This window comes from Tachysurus fulvidraco, chromosome 23 (genome assembly GCF_022655615.1).
Source record: "Tachysurus fulvidraco isolate hzauxx_2018 chromosome 23, HZAU_PFXX_2.0, whole genome shotgun sequence".
Classification (NCBI taxonomy): Eukaryota; Metazoa; Chordata; class Actinopteri; order Siluriformes; family Bagridae; genus Tachysurus; species Tachysurus fulvidraco.
The window spans coordinates 17,821,015-17,829,298 of NC_062540.1; positions in this window are offsets into that span (position 1 = coordinate 17,821,015).

An 8,284-nucleotide genomic window follows, 5' to 3' on the forward strand; every position below is an offset into this window, starting at 1 on the left:
GAACACACACATACCCAGAGCAGTGGGCAGCCATTTATGCTGGTGAGCAGTTGGGCGGTTCGGTGCCTTGCTCAAGGGCACCTCAGTCGTGGCCAGTCCGAGACTCGAACCCACAACCTTTGGGTTATGAATCAGACACACTAACCATTAGGCGACGACTGCACGAGAGCTCTTAAACTCTGAAGAGCATTTAAATAAATCCAAGCTTTAGTTTCTCTTTATTCTGATGGCTGTTGATGATATTTTAACTGCTTTCTTTGTTCTTTGTTCTTTTCATTTCTTCTTGGCTGTAAATGAGGATGTAGTGTCACATTTCTGACGTGATATGGATGTGTTAGCCTAGTGGTTAAGGTGTTGGACTACTGACCAGAAGGTCATGAGTTCAAATCCCATGTCCCACAAGCTACCCCTGTGCAAGGATCTAAACCCTCATTTTCTCAGTTGTATAAAATATAAGTCACTCTGAATTCTGTAAATATGATAAGGTGTGATTTAAATTTCAACTGGATTCAACCTCTCAGATCTCAGCTTGTCGCTCTATCAGCTCTCTGACTGACTCGAGTCATCCTTAATGAAATGCCCGTTATTCTGATCGTATTCGCTTCGCTGATTCGTTCTGATTTTATTCGGTCTGTGAATATACGAACTAAACGTCTATAGCAGGTTTGCTGCCTTTAAGGCAGTGGTCCCCAACCCCCGGGGCGCGGACCGGTACCGGTTCGTGGAGCAGATGGTACCGGGCTGCCCAAGAAACATTAAATTATTTCCATTTTATTTACTGTGGTGTATTTCTCTCGGGTTTGTGCGACTTTCCATGGACGAGAGGTTAACCGGGAGCTGAGAGACGTCACCTAAAGCCGCACCGATACCGCGCATGCGCAAAATATCATGATATCGGGCCGGGTTTAGGTGACGTCTGGAGCTGAGCGGCTGCGAGCGGCAGTGGTGTTGTAGCTTTGGTGGAGAGAGAAGGTGTGTATCGCTCTTCTCTCTGTTCACCGGTACTTTGTCATGTTTAACAGTGCTTGGTGTACGTGTATATTGTGTTTGCTCAAATTTAACCCACAAATTAGCAAAATAGCACGAAACAGACGTCGTTAGAAAGTTAGAAACTCTGCCGGTGTTCTGGATTAAAGTCATGGCGGAATACCCTGAGATTGTCACCACAGCACTTACATCACTATCGCCATTTCCGACATGCTATCTGTGTGAAGCGGGGATTTCTGCAGTGACGGCAACCAAAACAAAACAAAACAACAGAATAAACTGGACATAAGCAACACACTTCGGGTGTCATTGTCTCTTATTACCCCAGATGGAACCGTCTCGTTGCAAAGAAACAAGCTCAGGGTTCTCATTGATTTAGCGTTGTATTGAGTTAAAAAGGCATGTTTAAATACAATTAAATTAGAATTACTAATTCTAATTTAATTGTATATCCACCCCCCCACACCCCCACCCCCTACGGGCCGGGGTAAAATTATCAAAAATTGAAGCAGCGAAAAAAAGGGTTGGGGACCACTGCTTTAAGGTGACTAAATCTTGTGACCAGATCCTGCCTGGATTTACTTACAAGCCTGACCAGGATAAAATGTAAGATTTAGTGAAGAACGGATTGCTCCTTAAAAGACAGTTTATTCAAATAATGTCATAATGTGTAGTTTTTGGCTTTGTAACTTTAATAACATCTTGTGTGCCACACCTGGAAATAATATGTCTGTATTTTCAGCGTATTTTTAACCGTATTACGACATTCCCGATTTCTCATAACAGTAAACCGTTCCATGAAACACAGCGTGTAGCGAAGCAAATTTTCAAACTCGATTTGTCTGACTCGACCTTGTGTTCACTGCTGAAGCAGCAGGCCACAGATTTCCTAAACAACTTCAGCGTACTCCAAACTGTGTGTAGTGTGCATTTGTGTAGTCTGGACCAGACTATCTATAGAAAGGGGAAAAAAACAGAAGCTGGTTGTTTGCACTGTGGATCCTTTCACTGTTTCTTGCTTTCTCTTTTCCTACAACAAAACTTTTCTTTTCCTTCTTCTTTTTTATTTTGCTTTCTGAATTGTCTTTATTTTTCATCTGGTGTCTTTCTCTCGCGTCAGAAATGATCTTATATTTGAGGTTTCGGTAGAAGGTGGGGGTTGAGAAACAGTGGTAGTGTGTGTGTGTGTGTGTGTGTGTGTGTGTGTGTGTGTGTGTGTGTGTGTGTGTGTGTGTGTGTGTGTGTGTGTGTGTGTGTGTGTGAGCACAATCCATCACCTTAATGGTAGTATGGTGGTCCTTATCTTTCCTTCTCCTAATTAAAGATAATAAACCCACATACTCTCTTCTCTTTGCCTCTAAACTTCTAGACTTTTATTCATCACTTCATCACACATAAAACAGCAGGCTTGATGCATATATGCAATGACTCATAAGAATAAGCTCACGTTTATGGCATGCACTTTTATCCAGAGCAATTTTTTTTAATCTTATATTATTCAATTGAGGGTTAAGGGCCTTGCACAGGGGCCCAGCAAAGGCAGCTTGGTGGATCTGGGACTTAAACTGATAACCTTGTGATCAGCAGTCCAACCTCAACCACTAGACTACCACATCCTCACACAAAAACAGAGAGAGAGAGAGAGAGACAGAGAGAGAAAGAGAGAGCAAAGAGAGAGAGCAAAGAGTTAAAAGAAAGACTGTGTATGTGTGCGTGTGTGTGTGTGCGTGCGTGTGTGTGTGTGGGTATATGTGTGTGTGTGTGTGTGTGCGTGTGTGTGTGTGTGGGTATGTGTGTGTGTGTGTGTGTGTGTGTGTGTGTGTGTGTGTGTGTGTGTGTGTGTGTGGGTATGTGTGGGTATGTGTGGTGTGTGTGTGTGTGTGTGTGTGTGTGTGTGTGTGTGTGTGTGTGTGTGTGTGTGTGTGTGCGCGCGTGTGTGTGTGTGTGTGTATGTGTGTGTGTGTGGGTATGTGTGTGTGTGTGTGGGTATGTGTGTGTGTGTGTGTGTGTGGGTATGTGTGTGTGTGTGTGTGTGGGTATGTGTGTGTGTGTGTGTGTGTGTGTGTGTGTATGTGTGTGTGTTATTATTATTAGTTTACTTTTATCATATAACAAAATGGAAAGTTAATGAACAAAAGAGAAATCCAAATTAAATAAATAATTGGTGTGACCAGCTTTTGTCTGCAAAACAAAACATGTGACATAAAACACAAGAGGTTTTCTTCCACAATCTCAGCTTAGTAGCAGAGTTTGTTTCCCACCCAGATTTAAGCACCTACACAGTTGTAGGTTTCAGTTTATGACTGTGTGTCGCTGTACAGATAAAACTGATGATCATTAGCATGAAGGACATGCTTTTCTGCAGAACATGAAGAAGACGCTTTTCTGCAGAACATGAAGACGATGCTTTTCTGCAGAACATGAAGAAGACGCTTTTCTGAAGAACATGAAGAAGACGCTTTTCTGCAGAACATGAAGAAGACGCTTTTCTGAAGAACATGAAGAAGACGCTTTTCTGCAGAACATGAAGAAGACGCTTTTCTGAAGAACATGAAGAAGACGCTTTTCTGAAGAACATGAAGACGCTTTTCTGAAGAACATGAAGAAGACGCTTTTCTGAAGAACATGAAGAAGACGCTTTTCTGAAGAACATGAAGAAGACGCTTTTCTGCAGAACATGAAGAAGACGCTTTTCTGAAGAACATGAAGAAGACGCTTTTCTGAAGAACATGAAGAAGACGCTTTTCTGAAGAACATGAAGAAGACGCTTTTCTGAAGAACATGAAGACGCTTTTCTGAAGAACATGAAGAAGACGCTTTTCTGAAGAACATGAAGAAGACGCTTTTCTGAAGAACATGAAGAAGACGCTTTTCTGAAGAACATGAAGACGCTTTTCTGAAGAACATGAAGAAGACGCTTTTCTGAAGAACATGAAGAAGACGCTTTTCTGAAGAACATGAAGAAGACGCTTTTCTGAAGAACATGAAGAAGATGCTTTTCTGAAGAACATGAAGAAGACGCTTTTCTGAAGAACATGAAGAAGACGCTTTTCTGAAGAACATGAAGAAGACGCTTTTCTGAAGAACATGAAGAACACACATTTTTCTGCAGAACATGAAGAAGATGCTTTTCTGAAGAACATGAAGAAGACGCTTTTCTGTATAACATGAAGAAAACGCTTTTCTGAAGAACATGAAGAAAACGCTTTTCTGAAGAACATGAAGAACACACTTTTCTGAAGAACATGAAGAACACACTTTTCTGAAGAACATGAAGAACATGCTTTTCTGAAGACGCTTTTCTGAAGATGCTTTTCTGAAGAACATGAAGGACACGCTTTTCTGTATAACATGAGAGCAAAGAGACTTCTTCATGTTCTTCAGAAAAGCGTCTTCTTCATGTTCTTCAGAAGACGCTTTTCTGAAGAACATGAAGACGCTTTTCTGAAGAACATGAAGAACACACTTTTCTGAAGAACATGAAGAACATGAAGAACATGAAGAACACACTTTTCTGAAGAACATGAAGAACATGCTTTTCTGAAGAGGCTTTTCTGAAGACGCTTTTCTGGGCTTTTTCACGACTATAAAAAAAAAACAAAGATTATTATCAGATCTGTAGATCATTAAAATGCCAACATCGCAGCACTCTCATGAAATATTTACCCAACAAATGAAAAATATTTTACAAATACACGTTTGAGGCACAGGTACGGATGAATCACACCCAGTCGGCAGCAGAAGTGGTTCCGTTTCTGATTATTAAATGTTTAAATTGAGCTTCGTTTGAGACTGTCGAGTCAAATTATTACATATTATGGCATGTCTTATACATCTGGATTTTACATTATCAGCATCTATACATAGAAAAATGCATCAGCCTTTCTGAGTGTGAGCTGTTTGATTGGTTACCATGGTAACCTTTTTATTTATTTGTTTGTTTATCTATCTATCTATCTATCTATCTATCTATCTATCTATCTATCTATCTATCTATCTATCTATCTATCTATCTATCTATCTATCTATCTATCTATCTATCTATCTATTTATATTTTCTTTGCTTCTTGTCTGTAGACAGAGAAACAAAATGGTCCCAGAAGACTTTTAGCTTGTTGGGGGGTAAAAAGAGCTCAAATTTAAACCTCCCTGAAAAAAAAATCATCTTAGGGTTTTTTTTACATTCGATCATGCGGTATCTGCGAGCAAATGTTAGTGATGAACAGAAATATTCTGATCGTTAAGATTTTTTTGCTGCATTTTCAGTCATTTTGCTGAGAATATGACGAAGCATGTTTACTAGTCTTACTGCCAGCTAGTCTGCTAGCAGCTCAAGTTAGCATGTAATAGAGACGAACAAAAAATATTTAAAGTCTCTTTTGAAAAGGTTCGGCTCCTGATAGCGGAGAATATGATAATAGTCAAAACTCTAGTGCTGAAATACTAAGTGCATGCTAGTTTTCTAGTTTAGTAAGTTAGCTAGCTAGTATACAGTAAGTCATGTCAGAAGGCTAAGTAGGAATAACATATGTTAGAGAGAGAGAGAGCGAGAGAGAGAGAGAGAGAGAGAGAGAGAGAGAGAGAGAGAGAGAGTCTGACTCATGCTTTTTAACAGGAAACTCCAGAGATTCTTTCACACTCAGTTGTCTGTTGTATATTTAACACATTTCCATAGCTGTTTGTCGTGAGCTAATCAACGCTCTCAGGTTTGAGGATCAGCGACGTTGTGTCATTGTTGTGTCGTTGTTGTGTCGTTGATGATCAGCGACGTTGTGTCGATGTTGTGTCGTTGATGATCAGCGACGTTGTGTCGTTGTTGTGTCGTTGTTGTGTCGTTGATGATCAGCGACGTTGTGTCGTTGTTGTGTCGTTGTTGTGTCGTTGATGATCAGCGACGTTGTGTCGTTGTTGTGTCGTTGATGATCAGCGACGTTGTGTCGTTGTTGTGTCGTTGATGATCAGCGACGTTGTGTCGTTGTTGTGTCGTTGATGATCAGCGACGTTGTGTCGTTGTTGTGTCGTTGTTGTGTCGTTGATGATCAGCGACGTTGTGTCGTTGTTGTGTCGTTGTTGTGTCGTTGATGATCAGCGACGTTGTGTCGTTGTTGTGTCGTTGTTGTGTCGTTGATGAAAAGTTACACAGAGCACATTACAGCTTTAAGCTCATGGCTCATTCCTTCATTATGGTTACTAATGCGTGCTGCTGTGGTGATGATGAAGGATCTTTTCCTGGGAATCTTTTTCCCCCAGTGTCTAAACCTCTGGCTGACTCCCTCAGAGCAGCAGCAATACACACACACACACACACACACACACACACACACACACACTGTGTGCACGGCTGAAAAAGGTCATATACTGGGATAGTGACCAAAAATAGTCGTATAAAAATGTAAGAAATTTCTCATGTTCAACAGGCTACAAACTCCTTACACTCTCTCTCTCTCTCTCGCTCTCTCTCTCTCTCGCACTCTCTCTCTCTCGCTCTCTCTTACACACATACACAGAGATCTGATTCATCTATATATCTACAGTACAGAGAACTCCCTACATATAGAAACAGTTGCTCATAACATTACACGTATCCATAAGACACAGAGGACTAATTCTCCACAGAGTCCTAAATCACGAAGAATTATTTTCTCTACAAACATGAGATGCATCAATCTGTGCAATATGTGTGCAATAGCACTCACTTTCCTAACACTTACACACACACTCACACAGACACACACACAGTCCAGCTCACCACCGACAGTGACGCATGTGCATGAGGTCAAAACCCCATCTACTATCGTTATCTGATGGAGGATCTCATCTTTATCTGCACACACAAACACACACACACACACACACACACACACACACACACACACACACACACACACACACACACACACACACAGTGTAACTTATTGGTTTTTGGTTTCTTAATTTAAGTGATCGATGAGAAATAAAACATAACTGTATTAAAAACTATAGAAAATAATGAACTTCAGTGCCTGAACTTCTGTCTGTTCCTGTGAGAGCATGATCCTAATGGTTTAATTTCTTAACTCTGGAGTCAAATGTACGTAGAATTTCCTATAATAAGATCACATAATTTACTAATTTCTGCCTTTCAGTTCTGTGCTGTTTTTATGGAAACAGCTCACATATGCAGCGGTGAAGTGGTGGCTCAAGTGGCTTCGGTTCTGGGCTGTTGAACAGAGACCAAGGTGCCACTGTGGGGCCCTTAAGCAAGGCCCTTAACTCTCTTTGCTCCAGAAGCACTGTATCATGGCTGACCCCATGCTTTGACCCCAACCTATAACGTGTATATATATATATATATATATATATATATATATATATATATATATATATATATATATATATATATATATATATATATATATATATATGTATATATATATATATATATATATATATATATATATATATATATATATATATAGTGAGCAGTGATGTTTGGCCACAAAATCTACCGAGTTTGTGTGTGTGTGTGTGTGTGTGTGTGTGTGTGTGTGTGTGTGTGTGTGTGTGTGTGTGTGTGTGTGTGTTCTTGGGTTATTAGTTGGATATTACAACCAAATATTCTTCCTTTGTTGTTACTACCAACTGCAGTTACTGTACATCATACATCCCACTGTTTTACTGTTTTTATATTTTTTGTCACATACACATGTGTGTGTGTGTGTGCGTGTGTGTATGTGTATGTGACAAAAAATAAAGGGTTCTTCTACTCTCTAAGATTAATCATCCTTTCCTCCAGGAGTGTTTTGTGAGTGTTGCAGCCAAAAACATCTCTGACCAAAACTCACAGAACCAGAAGCAAAAAACCAAAAAAAAAAAAATTCTTTTTATTAAGCACCAATTATTTATTTATTGATTGATTTTTATTTTTTTTTAGTTCCATCTCTCTTCTCTTGAAAAATGTTGAAATCACATAAGGACAGACTGAATAAAGCGTGTTTTTGTTTAATGAACTGAACTAAATCAACAGTTTTTAGTTTAGGAGACTATTATTTTATATGTATGTATTTCATTTAACAGTCACGGTGCTTTGCCAAGTTCATAGTGACACGAAGGGGTTTCTTTTGGTTTACGGTTTCTCTATGAAATGACACACTGTGGATATGTGAGAGAGAGCTAGATGCTGGAGAAGGAAGGAATGGTTAGTGGGGCTATAACGAAAGTGAGAACAGGAAGTAACTTGTCTGCTATTCCTAACTCAGAATAATCTAATAATAAGAAGTACCATTTCACTTCAAAAATATATTACTTATTATTACAG